This window comes from Pelobates fuscus, chromosome 10 (genome assembly GCF_036172605.1).
Source record: "Pelobates fuscus isolate aPelFus1 chromosome 10, aPelFus1.pri, whole genome shotgun sequence".
NCBI classification, from domain to species: Eukaryota; Metazoa; Chordata; class Amphibia; order Anura; family Pelobatidae; genus Pelobates; species Pelobates fuscus.
The window spans coordinates 78,488,754-78,509,747 of NC_086326.1; the positions used below are offsets into that span (position 1 = coordinate 78,488,754).

General features: G+C 41.7%; 1 protein-coding gene across 1 annotated transcript in view; it reads right to left on the minus strand.

The window, feature by feature from the left end:
- Positions 1–20,994, minus strand: part of NDST2 (N-deacetylase and N-sulfotransferase 2) — a 160,926-nt gene that overhangs the window by 62,363 nt on the left and 77,569 nt on the right. The gene's annotated exons all lie outside the window — the stretch shown is intronic.

Below are 20,994 nucleotides of genomic sequence, written 5' to 3' on the forward strand. Positions count from 1 at the left end.
AGACTGCTCCGTAGCCGCCTCCCGACTTGGTATCGGGACATAGGCGCATACCTTTATCCCATCATTTGGTACCCCACGCCCCGTTTGCTGACTGTCACAGTTTGCACTCACGTAAAAGGAGTTCACGACTCACATTACGACTGAGCCGAGTGGCCCCACATGTAATTCTTACCTGATTTTATTGTTGTCAGCTACTAGACCTAACGGAAACTCCCTAACGTTGGCAGATTCTTGCCCTAAACTCTTTTTGTATTCTACACCCCACCCTTGATTTACCTATGTACGCACCAATGACTTGAAGTCACCCACATCTGTCTTATATTACATACTCCGGACCACAAGCAGACCTCTGTGGCTCCCTGCAGATGCACTAACCAGCCTGCCTATCAGTGGCTTCCTATGTTTATCTAAAAGGCTCCGTTTGGGGCTCATTTTTGCTGTAACTCTGCTATGATGTAGACCTCTATGCCACACACCGGAGTTTTACTTATGTGTCTATAATGATAGATGTACCCTTCAGCTAACCCTGTTCACATGTAATGTATACGTTTGAATCTTGAAAATAAAGATTGTCAAAAAAAAAAAAACAATATATTAAGTTTTTATAAATTTTTGTTCCACATCAGATTAAAAAATAATATTTTTTTTTTAGCACACATTCACTCTTGCTAATTACACGGGTAGGGATTTCTAATGCTAACTTAAAGCGGCATTGTCATGCCGAACTTACCTTTCCTCAATCGATTCCTCTTCTCTCCCTCTGTCAGGATCTGTTCTTCATTTCTTCCTATCTGCTCTAGTTTTCTTTAAAACATAAGACAAAGTAGATACTACTTTGCCTTATGGATGTTTCCTACGCTTGACCAGCAGAGGAACAAAGTGTGCTCTGTTTCCAGTGTTCAAAGTAATTTTCTCATAATTCTCACCTTTCCTCCGTGATCTCGCGATGCTTCCCGTCATTTAGACAGAACACCGGCGAAACCACTGACTTTCGTCCTAAAAGAATGAGAACAGTTTCTCCACTCATGTTAGGATGCAATTCGTGACTTTGTTCAGATAGGAATTTCATTCGAATTAACAAAATTCTGATACGATTGCAGCTGCATCTTGCAGCCGCTTAGTAGATAGCTCCCTAATACCGTGGGAATTAGGGCGTTATCTACCAAAAGGCTTAAATACCTAAATTGGTCTTTCAAACAAATGTACTAATACCAAGTAAAGATGACTGAGTATTCGTAAATTCTGCCCCTACTCGCTTTGCTGTGAGTAGGGGCATGTCTAGTAAACAGTGAAAAAAAACGAAACCAAAAAAAACCCAGTATAAATTCCAAAGAACTTTCCCACACTGTGTAAAATGACACAGAGCACTCTAATTGGTTGGATTTTAAGTCAGTGACAGGTAAATGTAGTGACTTACCTGTCAGTCTCTTCATTTACCTGTCAGAGCACTCTGATTGGTTGGCTTGGAATCAAGCAATCAGAGTGCTCTAAGCCTAATCGTTCTTGCTTAATGATCTGGTTAAGTATGTATGTAGCCCTGCATTTTACATAAGTGAAGACGTTTATACCCAAGTCATCATTGCGGCAGTTCAGATTCTCACTTTGTTAGTAATATTAAGTGTAGTAAGTCATGTTGCAATGTGGTTGCGTTGGGCTAGTTTGTGCGTTGCTTGTGATGTAGTAACACCTGTGCGAGTGCACGCTTGTGTGTACCATGTAAATTATGTGTACATACGGTTATTATATAATACAAAAAACGTAATAACATGCAAGTGAGATCTAGGTAAGTCGCTGTGGCAATTCTGTCACCCTGGTATATCGGGGGATACCCGAGCTTCCTCCATGAGAAAGGGCCGGCATCTTGGTTGCACAGATAGAAGGAATCTCACGATTAGCCGATACCTGCTCTGCTAGTTCTGTTTAGCAGGGTGCGAGTGTTCGTCGGAGCAGTTATCCTGGCAAAGTCCATCCATGCAGTTTTTTGGGGTCCTCTCCGAGTTCCCTTGAGTAGCTGCCATGTGTTGCTGAGCTTGACGTTTTTGGTCATATGGAGGTTGCGGTCATGTGTGGCTGGGAGCTTGGTGTCGTTAGGCTGCGTTTTCCGCTGTCTGGGTCGTGGTGATACAGGCTGGGTGGCAGGTAAGTGTGTGGTTGATCCTCTTGCACGGGTAACTCGTTTGGCAGCTGGCACTGCTATTCCGGGCGGGAATGGTCGTGGCCTGGTATTCCCTCTCCCCGGTGCGGTCGCTGTTGTCCGCTTGTTTGGGTCGCTTGTGCCGCTCGACTCTGCCATAAGTGGCTGCGGGTGTAGGTGAGGTTTTTTTCCGCCCCTTCATGTTGCAGGGTCGGAGTGTAGGAGCCCTTTTGTCAGTTGTGAGCTTGGGGAGGTAGCAGGTCTTCCTCCTGCTTCCCGCGCACCTGACGCCCGCCATCTTGGTAGCCTCGCCAGGAACTCCCGGTTCAGTTCGCGATGACCTGTGCAGGGGCACAGGGTGAAGACCGGGATCACCCCCACCGGTCCATAGGGGGGGGGGGAACGGACGGACGGATGAGTCCGGAGCCACCTAGGTATGTGCCTCAGGTTGGGTTCTGTGGTGCAGGATAGTGGGGCAGCGGCCGTCCCTACCGGTAGGTAGGTCTTTATTCATTTTTTGGGGGTGGGGGAGGGTGACTAGGGGATTGGGGACCCGTAGTCACCTGGGGGGGGTATTTACACTTAGCCTCCACCCGTCGCCCATGGGTGGGGGCAAGGTGTAGGACAATAGCCCCCCCCCTTATTTTAGTGTAATTTAGGGCACCCTTCCGCCAAGGGGGACCCTATGTCCCCTGATTACTTTTATAGCCCCCACTCACGGGGCCCAGGTGAGGGTTCGGGGGTGACACACTATGTGTCACCATTCGGGGGGGATTTTTTTCTTTTTTACAACAGTGAACAGTGAACAGTGCATAGCGAGTAGGGACGTTCAGGAGATTTTAATCTCCCTTATGCTATTATGGGGGTCATATTGAGGGAGGACATGGGGGGCTTAGGAAGTGACGGAGAGCACTGCTCCCTGACGCTTCTACTTTTACACATTACTAAGAGGGAGCTGCGCGCCGGTAGCTCCCTCCTTGTAATAAACCAAACAAACGAAGAGGTCTTCGTTCATTCATTTGAAATTTCTATTCATTTATTAGTCTTTCTGACAAATGAATAGATGAAATTCCCGTTCGCATGCCCACGTGTTTAACTGGGCATGCACGGGAAATTTGCAGCGCTACGTAGTGTGGGCAAATGACGTGTCCCACAGGGACTTAATCTACCCACACAAAGATGGTGGCGCCCAGGACCTAGGTCCGGGCAGAAAATAAAGATTTAAAAAGAGGTAATACGGGGGGCTTAAGGGGACAATTAGATGTAGTGGAGTCGGAAAGTATCTAACAGCTCAAAATACATGGTAAAAACAAAGAGAAAGTTTTAAATGTACAACTGGATTTGGGCCAGAGTGTCGGTAACTTTCTCATTGTTTATCCATCAGGCTGCCCCTACCTCCACCCAGAGTTAACCCGGCAAGCAGTCCGCAAGTGTCTGGAAGCCAAATATCGACAGCGAAGATTCATTCTGACCGGAACCGAGGACTGGTATCAGGGATGCAATAGAACATTTTAATTTCCTGCTTGTGCTTTGTGATCAATTAATAAAGTCTGCTTTAAGTCATCCATCGCTTCTGTTTTTGTTGTATGGGGTACCACAAACCTGGAATAATACATTTAGAGCCTTTACAGTTTGAGCAGTGTCTACCTGCTCTGTACTTGTGAGTACACGGAAAAATGTCCTCATCCCCAAATGTGTATATCTTGGTTTTACACTACATATGATTCCTTTTTCTTGTATGTGCAATGTTGTGGATGACATGGCTTACGCAAGGAGTTGTGGTGATCCCGTTCGCACAAAGAATTTCATTGGACACGTGTGTTTGAGTAGTTATTTATAGATTTAACAAAGTCACCTATATTTATAATTGATTTAAGGACACAGCGCACCTTATAGGGTTAACCAGTATAATAGATTTAGTGCATTAGGTCATCACATAAATTAAATTGCTGCTATTGAAAAAATTTCACAGCGCCATTTTATCACTTGCTATGGTTTTAATTATAAGAGAAATGTGTTTGTTTATTAATATGAATGTGTCATTAAAGGACCACTATAGGCACCCAGACCACTTCAGCTTAATGAAGTGGTCTGGGTGCCAGGTCCAGCTAGGGTTAACCCATTTTTTATAAACATAGCAGTTTCAGAGAAACTGCTATGTTTATAAATGGGTTAATCCAGCCCTCAAATCCTCTAGTGGCTGTCTCACTGACAGCCGCTAGAGGCGCTTGCGTGATTCTCCACAGTGAGAGCACGCAAGCGTCCATAGGAAAGCATTATGAATGCTTTCCTATGTGACCGGCTGAATGCGCGCGCTGCTCTTGCCGCACGTGATCATTCAGCCGAATGGGAGGAGAGGAGGAGGATCGGAGGAGGAGAGCTCCCCGCCCAGCGCTGGAGAAAGGTAAGTTTTAACCCCTTTCCTCTCCCCAAAGCCCAGCGGGAGGGGGTCCCCGAGGGTGGGGGCACCCTCAGGGCACTATAGTGCCAGGAAAACGAGTATGTTTTCCTGGCACTATAGTGGTCCTTTAAACAAGGAACTGGGGAACACACACACCTCAAATGAAGCAGAAAATAAATACATGTAACCAAGTTAAATAACATGTTGGTGAGCTAAGTGCAGAAATGAACATCACTTAGGATAACCTTGAGATGCATTAACAGTGCACATGTGGATGACAACATTATAATGACCTGAGGCTGTGCTATATCATTTCTCAGTGTCTGAAAGATGCATTGCTATAAATAAGAGTATGTTGCAACGGTATTCAAACATTTTGACAAGGTCCAAATGTAAAAATCTAAAAGTGCAATAACACATTTACATATGTTTACTGAATGTGATGCAAAATATCACAAAGTGGTTTAGAGTGAACTAATTGGTGATTTTCATCACGCTATGCGCTGCACACTTTTTGTGCTTTCTGTAAAGTCCAAATGTAACCTAGACACAGTCGCCTACTGTAAGTATCTTGGAACGTGGCTAGCACTCAATCTCTCATATGGCTTTCTTATTGAAGACCTGCCCTCCAAACATTACCCCAAACTAGCTAATCTGTGCAGAAACAATGCCTGTTTAGACCTTTCCATAAAAAAAACGATTATACAGCAAATATTAATAGCAGTCAGAATATGGAGACGCAACGTATGGATCAGCTCCGTAAACTCATCCCACTAAACTGAACAATCGGAATGTTTTTGTGCGTTGTTCTGCAATGTTACTGCAATACCCATTATATGTTGAAACCGCTAAGCTGGCCAACTCTAGAATCCAAACGTATCCTTCACCTTTCTTATCTGTTTTCTAACAACTTTTCTGGAAAAAATTCAAAATGTTTGAGCAGTTTGCTCACTTCAGCTGCCTCCACTCCTATATGTCTTCTGTTCGGTTTCCAGCACCTTACTTATTACCATCCATCAACGCTAAAGAGTGGTTTAAAACATTCATCTCCCCTGCAGGTACACACGTGGAATAAGCAGCCATACATTTGAAATTTTCCCCTGAATATATCAGAATACATGCAACCAAAAAGCAGCTGCACATATTCTCTTTATTACTGTATTATATATACACAAATCTCATTTAAATGCATAGCATTGTATTTGTGTGCCCTTAAAGGGACACTATAGGCACCCAGGCCACTTCAGTTCATTTTTTTTGCACTTAGTGCTGCAATGTGAAACATTACAGCTCCAGAGAAACTGCAATGTTTACATTGCAGCTCTAAGTCTGCCTCCAGTGACTGTTTCCCAGACAGCCACTAGAGGGCTTCCTAGATTAAAACAGACCGTTGGTCCAGTATCTGATGCATGAGGACATCCAGCGTCATTGTTCCCCATAGGAAAGCATTAATCAATGCATTCCTATGTGTAAGTCTAATGTGTGTGTGTCTCAATTGCCACACATGCACATTAGCACCTGTTTATCGCAAGACGTTGAAAGGGGCAGAGCGTCTACCCAGCAGAGGGACAACAGCGCTGGGAAAAGGTAAGTAAAGGGTTTTTAACCCTTTACTTACGGGGGGAAGGGGAGGTGTGGAGTGAAGGCAGGAGGGTCGGCAGTGCCATGAACACAGCTTGTATTCTTGCCACTGTAGTATCCCTTTAAGGAGCATACTTGAAAACGAGAGAAATCTCAAATGTATCCTTTGAAAAAAAAAAAATTTTTATAAAATAAAACAAAAAACAAACAAACCCAAAACACAGAATGCAGTCAGTTGTATATACATGTTATCCAGGACACACTTGGAAATACGAAAAAAAAAAAGTATCCATTATAAAAGATATACAAGTATAAATAAAAAATACAGGACATGTTCAGCTAGCTGGCAATCTGTTTTACGGACACCCTGCTGGCAATCTGGGCTGTCGTCCCCTATCCCTTCAATCCCCTCTCCAGACACTGCGCTATAAAGCTGGGAACCGCAGGCCTTACATAAAACAGATATAGGAATCCCTCCTGTGGATATATCTCTAAGCTTTGTGCAAGTACTGAGACCATTAAAAAAAAAAAAAAAGAATCCATGAAATTACATGAAAAGAGCAGCCAGCTCAGGGCGACAAAACGTCACGCCTTGAGAAAATTAAAATCCGTCTTATGTGCAAATCCTATAGTGTCTAAAACCAAATCCATTTAGCTGTGTGCTAGTTTCTATTACTTACTTGCTACACAATATGAGAACGCTTTGTTTGCTTACTTTTTTGGGAGGGGTAGAAGATTAAAAGTGAGACCTTGTATTCTATCTGCCTCTCACAGTTCCTTACCATATTAGCGATTTTCAGGTCTTTAGTAAAACAAACAGTACATCACAGGGTAACAACTTTCCAGGCTCTCTTTGATTTTGAGAAACAGATTAGACCATCTATTAAAAAACAAAATTCATATAAAATTCTATATAGACATGCAGGGCTGGAAATCCCCCCCCCCCCCCCCACCACTCATTTAAAACCCTATATCCACACAAAAAAATAATAATAATAAAAAAAGAAATTCCTCACCTCTAACTCCACAAATCTATACCCCACCACACATCCAAATATCTATTACCCCCCCCCCCCCCCCGCACCCCCACCCCACTGCACATTCACAATTCCACATCTTCCCACTACACATCCACAAAACTATCGATCAACCCGTGCACATCCAAAATCTACCCCCATTTCACATCCTGTTACTTGCTATCTTTGCCCATTGTACCAGTGATTACATGTATTAACGCCTATAGGAGAAAAATGAATAAATATTACATCAGATGTATAGGGTTTTTATTTATTTATTTTTCTATATCTAATAAGGGAATTTTCAGATAAAAAATGCCAGTGAAAAATTCCTACAATCGTTCTAAATGACTTTGTTTATAGAGGAATTGTCGTCACTTCCTCATTTCTTCAACATAGTAAATGCTGAAAAAAAACAGAGGTAAGTAAATGCACGCTTGTTTTTTCCCTCAAGCAGTGCCGTGCATGCGCGCTTTGTGTATGGAACTACAGAGTTAACCAATTTACATACATAGAATGGCAAAGTTTGTATATTTAATTTTAAAAAATTATCAAAAGGAAAGGGTAGCACAACCAATCTAAATGTTTAACTTTTTTTAACTAGCAGTGACTAAGTTTTACAAAAGAGGAAGAGTAAATGTCACAAGTCCTACACACAATACAAGGATCTCTTCACTTAGCCTTGCAAACCTTCTGTATGGACATACTGATTTAACAGGAGAGTTGTACAGAGAATATAGTAAGAGTACTAGCCTCTTGTATGTTCATGCTTCAATTAACATAGCATAGATAGCACTTCGTTGCAGGTCGGAGCCTCAAACCGGCATAAAAACTTGAATTATGCAAACAGGCAAAATTAAGTAATTAAGTCCACTTGAATACAGACAGCAGATTACATTTTTATTTCGGATTAATTTTTTTTTTTTTTTTTATTTTAAATCTATAAAGTAGGTCACCAAGAAAAATAACCTTAGCTAATAATGGGACAAATCACAAAAAATTAAAAAAAAGCAATGAATTATCCTGAACTATAAATCTATAAGACCAAAAAAATAATACCTCAAAATCTTCAGAACGCAATGTAAAAATAGCAAATCTACAGATAAAAGAAAAAGTACATAGAACAATACCATGTACACAACAAAGAAGATGCTGCATTGCACTCACAACAGCTTATCTGCCACATAACCAGTTTCCATCTTGCTTCACTTTCACAGTTCCTCAGAGCAATAAATGCAGACAGAAGAAAAAAAAAACAATACACAGTGTACATTAAAAAGCAAACTGCATACTTCATTGGATTAAACTCACTTGAATAAATACGCTCTATGTTCTCTATTTTGCGAGTATAACGCGCAAAATGTTGTACCGATTTTTAATTTAAAATTAGGGGTGCGCGTTATACTCGAATAAATATTCGAGTGGGTGCTCCGATTATACCTCCCAGGACCGCCGGGCTCATTACAAGCCCGGCGGTCCTGGGGGGGTGGGCAGCAAGCGTTTACTCACCTCCGTGCAGCTCCTCCAGCTTCCCAGTGTAAATCTCGCGAGACCCGCGGCCGTCAGAGCTGGCCGCGGGTCTCGCAAGATTTACACTGGGAAGCTGGAGGAGCTGCACGGAGGTGAGTAAACGCTTGCTGCCCGTCCCCCCAGGACCGCCGGGCTTGTAATGAGCCCGGCGGTCGGTATTATCGGAGCATATTTATTCGAGTATAACAAGCACCCTAATTTTAGATATATTAAAAAAAAAATAAAAAAAAAAAAAAATCGGTATAAAATGTTATACTGATTTTTAATCGAAAATTAGGGGTGCGCGTTATACTCGAATAAATACGGTATATCACTGTAAGATCAGTTAAAACACCACCTACCGGGGGCAGGGCCTGACTGCATAGCTGAGAAGAAGCAAACCTCAACAGTTCCTAACACAATCAAAGAACAAAGCGAAATTTCAATGCCCAAATGGCAATAAAGCGATGCGAAAAGGCGACCACACGAGAGGTGACATCAAACTGAACAAGATGACACCACTCAAGAACCATTTCAAGCGATACTCACCCGACAAAAATATGGGGTCTACAAGCATGGCAGACGCGGGAGAGACGGACGTTTTCCCGCTGCCACGACAAACCGAGCACCTGCACTAGGGCCCTTGTTGCCCCCATTCTGGACCGTTTTCACCTACAAATCGCTCCAGGGCGCAAATCTGGAAAATAGGAGACACGAGGCCTGACCAAGATGGCCGACAGCTCCACTACATGCAAAGTCCGATTGACATCCAGCGACTGGGCCGAAGCCTTCCAGAAAAATGTTGACGTCATATGCAGGTAATTCTGGGAACGCCTGGAGAAAAGGCGACAGCCAGCACCAGGGTCAGACCATCCACAGCACGAGAGCCAGCCCGAGCTCCGTTCCCAAAAAGAAGAAATACCAGGGTGCATCCGGAAAGGCCCCAACCGGGCAAAGCAACCACTGAACCTGCTTTCTGTACTACTGCTGGCCCACCTGGGAAAAGAGCCACAAGGGGTGCAGTCCCTATACACCATTCACGCCTGCGGAGGAGAGCGAGACACCTGCAAAAGCGACGGAGTGCAGGACCACATTGGGGAAGGACTTGGCCCCAGGACGGCGGCAAGTCCAGGAGACAGTCGACCTGGCTCTAAGAGAGTCTTGGGGCAGGAGGGGCGCCTCATCCGGACTGCACAGTAAAACATGTGAGGACACACAGGGTACCGAGGAGCAGCTGGGGTGGCTCATTAACGTTACTTACAGGCATGTAAACACAGCCTCCAGACTGGGCATCGGTTGACCCCATATAGACTGACCCGCTATACCACTCACAGTTCATGCCTGAGTACATAATGTAAGAACTCTCTCTATAAATCATACTCACTACTCGTTTATCTACACCGGTCAAGCTACATAATCAGATGACCTAGCTTGTATTTCATATGTTTCCCTCTTTGTCCCTCCTCTGATTATATTTCCTACTTAACTATAGAAAAAGCCTTAGACATACCTTCTTAACCTGATCTTAAAACAAAAATGACCACATCGACAGAAGCGCAGTCCAGATGAAACCATAAAAAGTACAAAACATTAACAGCTCTACGGTGTTCCATCCATGCTGCACAGACATCATCAGTGAGATTTTTAACACAATAAACAGTGTAATATATAGAGTGATTATAGAGTGATATTAGAGTGTAATATACAGCAAGAAGAAAGCTGGTTGTACATATGTTGGATACAAGCTTCATTTTCCATTTGCTGCCGTGAGTGTAGCATCACATTTCCTATTTGTGGAGTATATAGTATTACCCTATGCACTATTTTTCTTTTATCTGTAGATTTACTATTTTTATATTAAATCATGATTCATACCTGTATTTTAATAAATGTATTACAAAGGATAAAAATAAAAAATCATAACACATGAAATGATTCTCCTGTTCATTGCAAGGTTATTGTATAAAATAAATAAATAAATAAATAAAAAAAACACACAATTTGGTTTCTGAATGGTTTTGAACTCAAAATAACCCAGATTTCCGGTTCTGAAATTTGCTTCATCAAAGAAAGTATGTTATTAATCTGCTTTTTTTGGGAACTGAAATATAATAAGCAGAGTTTAGTAAATACATTCTCTAAAGGGTTGTGGAGAATAGAAAATTAAAATTTAAATACAAATTTTAGGCAAAAAAGTAGAGTTTGAGAAGTGTCCAATTAAAACTTAAAATTAGCAAATCTTCAATTTCTTTAAAAACATTGCCCCTGCAGTCTCACTGCTCAATCCTCTGCCATTTAGGAGTTAGATCACTTTGTTTATGCAGCCCTAGTCACACCTTCGCTTTAATGCACAGTCTGTTTAATTTAGAATTTCTTATCCCTTGCTGTGTTAACCTTCTAGACACTGCAGGAGCCTCTGGTGTGTAATTAAAGTTTAATTTACAGAGCAGGAAAAAAACAAACTTCTAAAAGAAACTTAAAGGGACACTGTAGGCACTCAGACCACTTCAGCTCATTAAACTTTTCTGTGTGCAATGTCCCTTTTGCACTTAGTGCTGCAATGTAAAACATTGTAGTTTCTGAGGGGACTCAGAGGGCTTCCTGAATTGAAACAGACCTAGGTCCGTGCTGGACGTCGTCACGCTGTGCATGAGGACCTCCAGCGACAGTTTTTTTCCCCCATAGGAAATAAGTAATTGAATGCTTTATTAGGGGCCCTTGCTGTCCCCCCCCCGGCCCTCACCCCTGAGCGGTGGGTGGGGGCCCTAAAATTCACGATAGGGGGGGGGGACCTACTGCCCCCCCCGGCCCCCACCCCTGAGCGGCGGGTGGGGGCCCTAACATTCTCAATAAGGGGGGGGACCTACTGTCCCCCCCCCCGGCCCCCACCCCTGAGCGGCGGGTGGGGGCCCAAAAATTCACAATAAGGGGGGGATTTATTGTCCCCCCCCGGCCCCCACCCCTGAGCGGTGGGTGGGGGCCCTAAAATTCACAATGGGGGGGGGGACCCTAGTTACCCCCCCCCCCCCCCCCAAAAAAAAAATCCCCCATTGTGAATTTTAGGGCCCCCACCCACCGCTCAGGGGTGGGGGCCGGGGGGGACAATAAGTCCCCCCCTTATTGTGAATTTTAGGGCCCCCACCCGCCGCTCAGGGGTGGGGGCCGGGGGGGGACAATAAATCCCCCCCTTATTGTGAATTTTTGGGCCTCCACCCGCCGCACAGGGGTGGGGGCCGGGGGGGCAGTAGGTTTCCCCCCCCCCCCCCCATTGTGAATTTTAGGGCCCCCACCCGCCGCTCAGGGGTGGGGGCCAGGGGGGGGGACAGTAGGTCCCCCCCCCTTATTGATAATTTTAGAAAGAGAGCTGAGCTGTCAGTCAGACAGCTCAGCTCGCGAACGCGCATTCCGCGCACATGTGCGGTATAGCGCTGAGGTTCTTCATAGGGCGGCTGTCAATGCCGCTCTATAAAGAACGCGATTGGTGCAGCGCGAAGCCGCGCATGCGCACCACATCGCGATGACGCTTCTCTGTGAGAAGCGTCCTATTGGGCCCCGCGATTTCGTCATTTTGACGAAAAAGGGGGCGCGGCATGGCTGGGAGCTCGGCACTGGAACGGAGGTAAGTTTTTAATATAAAAATGCTCGGAAAATAATTTTTAATCAATGAAAGTACATATAAAAGCAAGAAGGAAGGCTGGGGGACCTGTCTTTCCTGCTTTTATATGTTGACTATAGAGTCCCTTTAATTTATTTTGGTGACTACCCTTTAACCCCTTAAAGACCAGTCTTCTTGAATAAAAGGGAATCATGACATGTCACACATGTCGTGTCCTTAAGGGGTTAATGCTAGTTTCCATTGTTACATCAATAGGTATATTCGTTCAAGAGTTACAACAGGATACAATATTACTGATTGGGGATGACTTTTTTTTTGTCTGTCACGGTCATACACAAAATATTTATGCCCATTTAAAAGATTTTATTATAATGTCTGAGGTTTCATTTACTTAACACTACTTTAGGTTTGAGTATTGTTACATATATAACATTCGCTTGGCAGTTGAACATCTAAAAGCATCCACATTATGCCAGCCAAGCACACAAATAAATACGGGCATACATCCTACCAGAGCAAGGGGCCCCAGTATAACCTCAAGCTGAGCTTGTTAGTTATTTGATTTCTGAACAGAGACAATGATCTTGTCATATTAGTCCCCTGGCTTCTGTACACATCAAGTTTCTGACTACCAGCCAATAGAAACAGGACAAATTCTGTGGAACGCACAGTTTTAAACATTCCATTTGCGGTCATGTGGGAAAAGCAAATCATTTTCTGAACAGCATCAAACTTTGTTCCATTCTTTCTGAAGCTACACAGAAAACAGTAAGGAAGAAAGTCCCAGACGTATTATCAATGCTTTTCAAATAGATGTCTCTTTTTATTTATAAGAAGATAGAGAAGCATTTTATAAAAATAAAAGGTAAAAAACTTTATTGAATACTCTCCATCGACAATGCTATAGTGTGGAGTAAGAACAAAATGTAAAGTTAGCTTTTTTCCCTTTTTTATTTTTTTACACCAGCAAACACTGTCGGGGTTAATCATTAAACCTCTGAATTGTAGAAAAAATTATATCCGTGGGAAAAAAAAGGTAGTCAAAAATAGCTGCTCTTGAAATATTCTCCAGCTCAACTATAGTCACAGATCGATTATTTTAGCCCGGGGAGGTTGGCAAATAATCCTGTATGGAAGCATTTAGAGGAGTCAAGTATAAAAAACACTCCAGAAGTATTTTAAATTATGCACTAGGTAGGAGCACTAATGTTTACCTCCAAACACTGGCTGATAGCCATGCATGCAAAAAGAAATACAGAAAAAAAACACAATGCAAGGATAAAGGACTTCCACGATTTGCAGCTCACTTAAAGCGGCACTGTCATGCCGAACATGCCTTTCTTTAATCAATTCCTCTTCTCTAACTCTGTCTGTTCCTGATTTCCTCCTATCTGCTCTAGTTTTCTTTAAAAAGATAAGGCAAAGTAGGGACTACTTTGTATTATGGAGGTTTCCTATGCTTGACCAGCTTTGACCAGTGGAGGAGCAAAGTGTGCTTCCTTTCCGGTAATCAAAGCAATTTTCCCACAATTCTCACGTTTGACCCGTGATCTCTCGATGCTTCCTGTCAGTATTCCCGAATGTCCTGTCACTTAGACAGAACGGCGGCAAACTACCGAATTTGAATGAGAACAGTTTGTTCATTCATGTTAGGACGCAATTTGGGACTTGCAGCCACTTAGTAGATAGCTCCCTGATACCGTGGGATTTAGGGACCTATCTACCAAAAGGCTGAAAGACCTAAATTAGTCTTTCAGCCAAATTTACTAATAAGAAGTAAAGATTACTACTCGCTATGCCATGGCTGCTCACTGTAAAATATATTTTTTTTTTTTTTAAATCCCTAGTGGGCGGTGTCCCTAAATGAAAATGTGTGTGGGGGGGACCTATTGTCATCCCCCAGCCCCCACTCCTGAATGTCAGGTGGGGGCCCTAAATAACAATAAGGGGGGTGACTTATTGTCCACCCCCCCTTGGTCCCCACCCATGAGCGGCAGGTGGGGGCCCTAAATGAAAATGTTAACCTTCCTTCCCCTGGGAAAATTGCTTTGATCACCAGAAACGAAGCACCCTTTGCTCCTCTGCTGGTCAAGCGTAGGAAACCTTGATAAGACAAAGTAGTCCCTACTTTGTCTTATATTTTAAAGAAAACTGGAAGAAATGAAGAACAGATCCTGAGAGAGGGAGAGAAGATTAATCGATTAAAGAAAGGTAAGTTTGGCATGACAGTGCCGCTTTAATAACACTCCTCTCCATTGTGTCACAAACTGCAAATATATCCAGCAGGGGGAGAGGGGGGTGGCGGGGCACATGTATGTTAAGTCTAATAAACATTCAGCAATAACAGAAAGAACTACATAGTACTCAATAGATTCCCCTGCTTAAGAGAAGAAAGAAAGAAAAAAAAAGTACAAAGTGCACATAGTGTAGTATAGCAAGTTAAATGCTTCCCCATTAGTCCAATAAGCACAGGGGGTGGTGGGCTGTTGTGGACTCTTGTTTAGTATTAAAAAAACATTAAAAACTTTTTAAAGCTGAATGGAAGCCACTTTAAAGGTTCACTGCAGGTAACAGCTTCATCTCATTAAACAAATAAGTGCATTTTGGTTCAAGATTTAAAAAAAATAAAAATTATATATATATATATATATATATATATATATATATATATATATATATATATTCAGTCCCACCAGTCATCACCATGGAAACTATGTTCTTACTGTAGATGCACTACTAGAAAACACCTGGTGTCAAACTTCTTCCTCCCAACATGTTTCATCATGCAGTTTTGACTTCATTAGGGGTGCATACATCCCTTGATGAAGTCATACATGTCTGATGAGACGACTGGGAGAAGCACATTTTTGTTCATCTTAAAGGGACACCAGAACAACTACAGCTTAATGTATTTCATCTGGCATGTACAGTATGTTCTTGCAAGCATTTTAATGGAAAAACTTCCTTTTCAGAGAAAAAAAGCTTTCCAAAGGGGAAACATTGCATTGACCGATATCATCAAAATTGTTCATTTCAGCCAAGGAGGCGGAGTGGGTGAGGCCAGCCGTGACAAGACCAGCGTGGCGTGGGGAAAATGTAAGCAAAATACCTTTCTCATGGGAGGAAAGGTTTTTACACCTAATACACGTTTGTATTCCTGACACTATAATGTTCCTTTAAGCAGGAGTGACATTTGTTTGAGTGCTTTTAAAAGTAATGAGGACAATCTGGATATGGTTTTTCGGATAAATATTTGTTAACTTGCTATATTACACTGTGTGCTTGCCATTTCTTTTTTTGTTTTATAAGCATGTGTTGAGGTTTTAGCAGTGCAGAATTTCAGATTACAACCCGGTTAACCAGCCATGTTAACCGGCCACATTAACCGCTCTTACGTGGGTTAAAATGCTGCTTATGCATCATGAGCATATCAAAGGATTTTTTTTTAATGAAACCATGGGGGACCCTAAATTCATAAGGAACACAAACATGTATTCCTGACCCTATAGTAAAAAAACCCACCATTTAGGTGGCTTGCCCCCCTTAGCCCCCTTAAAAGCAATAAAAACTCACCTTATTTCCAGCGCTGTGCGAGTACGCCGGCGCTGCCCCCCCTTTGGTGACATCAGAATAGCTGATTTTTAGCAAATGGGAAAGCATTGGATTGGCAAGGAGGCGGGTCCAAACGCAGTTTTGGCCAATCAGCACGTCCTCATAGAGATGCATTGAATCAATGCATCTCTATGAGGAAAATTCTGCGTCCCCATGCAGAGCGTGGAGACGTTGAACGGCTGAGCCAGGAAGCACCTCCAGTGGTCATCTGAGGAGTGGCCACTTGGAGGTGTCCCTAGGGGCAGTGTTTGCATGAAAATGCCTTAAGGCAATGATTATACTCACCAGAACAACTACATTAAAGGGACACTATAGTCACCAGAACAACTACAGCTTAATGTTCTGGTATTCCTTTCTAATAGGGGGTAATCAAAGAAACAAGCTTGTCTAGTATTTGTGTAATACATAGATTTTCTATAAACAAACTAAACTAATCTATAATGAATAATTTAATTACCCAAGTACAAGACTAAAAATCTAACAAGCGGCACAAGAAACAAAACATCTTGTTCAATATATAGGAGATTTGTCACTATTTGGTTAAACAAATACACCGTCTCTATTTAGTTAAATAGAAAGAAGAATTTATGAAGAGGAAGAGGCAAGTGACTCAGTACATTGTGGTAAAATTCAATTTCGGTCTTCTTTTAGAAAAGCAATCACTATTACTGAAGATATGAAAATATTTGAAATATGCCAGTACTTTCTAGCCTATATTAGTATCTGTCAGTATTTTCCAATTATTTAAAAAAATAAAATAAAAAATTCAAGGATTATGTGGAAAATCAAACAAAAAACAAGTGAAAACCTGCAACCATATTGCCACAGTCTTACAGCAAAATAATCAACTAAGTGTATTTATTGGTTTCTATAAAAGCATTGCATGGCTAATTTCAAACAGAGTGAAAAGGAGAGACCATGGTCTGAAATATAAAAACTAAATGTAGAAAATCACATCTATCCTAGAACTGGGCACCTCAATCATGGCTCCCTGTCAATCATTTGTTATTAAAGGGACACTCTGGACACCAAAACAGCTATAGCTTAATAAAGCAGTTTTGGTGTGTAACTCATAACCCCTGCAATCTCACTGATATTTAGGAGTACAATCACTTTGTTTATGCAGCCCTAGCCATACCTCCTCTTACTGTGACTCACACCTAAATGAGATGGTTTCATTTAAAAAATTGGATCTTACAGCAAAATGTTTATTTTAGAAGTTATTTCCTCCTGCTCTGTTAATTGAACTTTAATCGTGCACAGGAGGCGCCTGATGGCAATTAACATAGCAAGAGGTAAGAAAATGTGAAAAAAGGAAGGTATGGGTATGGCTATGGCTGCATAAACAAAGCGATTTAATTTCTACATGGCAGAGAGCTGAGCTGTAAGACTGCAGCGGCATGATCTATACACCAAACGCAATTCATTAAGCTAAAGTGGTTTGGTGCTTATACTGTCCCTTTAATGCCATCCTTTTTGTCATTGAACATAATGGAAGATAAGGAACCAACCATGCTTCTGTTCTCTTGCTCATTTGCATTACGTGCCCTGGTTTTGCCTAGAATAATGTGTAATGTGATGTTACTTGGCAAATCTTACTAAACATTTAAATAAAAATGGAGCACTGCATTTAAAAAAAGGGTCAAAACAGGTTATAAGAAATCTCAATTGTTTATTCAATGGTGTAATTTCCAGATAAGTGACCGTTCCCACTTAATAGGTGACAGCGGTACTGTCACCTATTAGATTTTCATAAACACAAAATATTTAGGAAAAACTCAAACTTATAGACTATATACATGAGAGAAAGCAAGGAACGATTCTTTATCGCTAACACAGCAAATATTGGGGGGGGAAAACAGGTCTAAAGGCAGTGCAGCAACATATTTATCTTTGCCTACATTAAAGGGACACTCCAGAAGCCTTAAGCACTAGAACTTGCTAAAAAGCTTAACGTGTAAAGCGAGTCCTTCCCCCCCATTTTTCAAAAGGTGCAGATTTCAATAGAAATTGACCCTTTTCTAACATGGTTACACTCCCTTGGATTTCAATCAGAGAACCGCTCCGGTTACTTCCTGGGAGTTTAGATCAGAGGAGCTAAACTCAAGAGGCAGCAAGAGGACCCACCCAAGAGGTTTGCCTTGACGTGGCAGGTGGGATTACCCTCTCATAGCCATTGGAGCAACTAAATCACCTCCATTTGTTTAAATATGCATAGGGATTTGGGAAGAGCGCAGGTAACTTTTTTTTTCTTTACTAATTAATATTCTGGCTGTACCTTTGTGAGCCTTTTAAATAGCAGTATCTCAAAATGGCAGTCTTGTGGGAGGGTCTTTGTATTTTTGCCAAGTCTCCCTCCTGTTGACCCAAAGCTCACATTGTGCAGAGGATGGGAGATGGATAAACGTACCTGAACTACTTCTTTCTCTGCACCGCCTGCCAAAAGTACAAAGTAGGGGTCTATATGAGATCTCACTAGAGAGCATAGGCATCTGTTAAGTGGATTCCTTGACATCTCACCAAAATTCATGGAAGATACTGTAGGTTAAAGGGACACTTCACTGCCCAAATACAAAATAAATAAAAATCACTGTTTAGTAAATATACCCTAACAAAAACATTTTATTCATTGGTGATATATCTAAAAGTGCAATTCTAACTCCCTTTTCCTTTGGTTTTACTGTATGTATTGGGGCTGATGTGTACTGTGGTCGTTGCTGCTGCCCAAGAGTAGTGAGAGTTTGAGCGCAGGACAGTTTTTTTCTTTTGCATAAGAATATAAGTGCCTGTATGAAAGCTGTCCCCTTTCCTGCCAAAATCATTGTGTGACCTGAGTGAAGACTAATGTCATTGGCATCTTTGTGAGCAATCAGTCATTTTAAATAACTGCAAAAATTCAAGAACTAAAAAAATGATTACCCCCACCTCACATGATCAACCATTTATACCCATCAAATAGTCTGTGATGCAAAGAAAAAATAAAACAAAATCAAACAAGGTTAGAAGGCTAATCCGATCAAATATGCCTCACAGAACAGCTTTCTTGCAAGATACTTTATGGTAAAAACAGATTACCATTAATTTGCCATATGTAATAATGCACTGCATTACTTGAATAAATATAATTTATTATAAGAACATTGTATAGGTGATAGATCCCCTCTCATTGTGTATAAGCTATTGCAGTTGTCTGCGTTCTCTTTATTTACACCACTGCATCTTGCACAAATAAATACATCACTCGGGCTGTTCCAAGATCCCCGATTGAAATGCAAAGAGCACACAAAACATTAGTCGAAAATAGAGTGATTGCAGCGTCAGATCCTGCCAGCACAGCAAACAATACACAAAGCATGATCCGCACCATGTCCCAGGGGGGACAGTGAGGTGCTAACCTTTTTTAAGCTTTGCTACACCTGAACTGAAGCATATTTCACACACAATGCACACTGTGTTCACTTATTCACAAAAAACATGCACAAAGGCCTCGACTAGACAAGCACGAGACCAACAAAACCTTAGAACAGGATGATGCCAAATAAAGAGATTACCATAATAGGATTGCAGTCAATTGACTATGATGTGGTGTGTGTACAGCTCCATGATGGAAGCTGCGTGCTTAGGCTTCTGTAATTGTGAGATTAGTTGTTGATTGAACTGGCAAACTAACTTAAAGGGTGCCTGCAAAGGTTCTTTCTGCACGGTGAAGGAAGGGTGCCGTTTGCACTTACAAAAACAGAGTGGCATGTAAATCCTAGGCTGTCACTTTAAAAGAAAATTGCAGTACTTCTCATATGCAATGCGAAAGGATGGTAAGGATGGCTAACCTTGGAATAAAATAAAAACAAATCCCAGACTGCTCAGGTTGGCAAAGTCTAGTTTACAAATACTTCAAGTGCTACAGTTACCAAATACTAGCGAACAGCCCTCAGTTGGAGTCAAAAGTCAATGTATATAGAGAAAATAAGTGCCAATGACTCCACCCATTGTACAGCGCTGCGGAATTTGTTAGCGCTTTATAAATAATGATAATATGTTATCTTTTAGCTTGAATGCAACAGCTTAATGTAGTGGTTTTCGTGTCTATAGTGTGTCCTGGCAGGCTGAGCAATGAAGAAGCATGAAGTATTTAAAATACTGCCTTGTAACACCTCTAGGTGCAGTCACTCAGATGGCCACTAGAGGTGCTTCCTATCTCAGTGCTGCACAGTGACACTCCGTGTTTCCACGCTCTGCATTGAGGAGCTAAACGCTTCTCATAGAGATGCATCAATTCCATGCATATCTATGGGGAGATGCTAAGTGACACAGCTCTGCGTATTGTCGCACATGCGCAATAGCAATTGCATCCCAATGCTTTCCTATGGGAAAGCATTGAATTAGCGGAGATGTTCAAGAATTATGATCTCAGCCATGGAGGCGAGTTATGGAGAAAAGATAAGTAAAGCTACCTTTTAACGCCTTACTGAGGTAGGACGGAAACCTAAACGGATAATTCAGCACTATAGTGTTGGGAATACATGTTTCTATTCCTAGTCCTAACACTATAACGTTCCTTTAAAGATCTTGCATGTAATTGGGTGGTCACTGACTATATATTGCCAAGAACATATAACAGAGGTGCTAGAAGCCTGAAATGATTCAACGTGTAATAAAACAATAAAAGCTGGGCAATATTAAACTATACACAGAAACATCAGGTTTGGCAAAACAAATTTCCTTTGGGTCTCATGTTACCTTTATGTTTGCAAATAGTAATTAGATTAACGTTGACTTATTTTCTCTGTTCAATGCAATTTATTTTATTGGCTGAAGGGAAACTACTTCTAAAGTAGAAAACAGCCAGGAAAGTTTTGGTTTGCCTATTGTGGAGTATTTAATGAGATTACCAGGAAAAAAATAAATATAAATTTAACAAAAAAATCTAATCAAAACAAAACCCATGACAAAAATGCCCCATTACATCCTAAAACAAACAATAAAACAGGGGCTAAAGCTTACATACACCCCACAAAAATCTTTTTGATCAGTGATTTAAGTAGGAAAAAGAAAGATGGATTAGGTTATCATTTTTATTTTGTGCCTGTAACATCCCAACAGTTTTCAAAAATGAAAAATGTTGTCA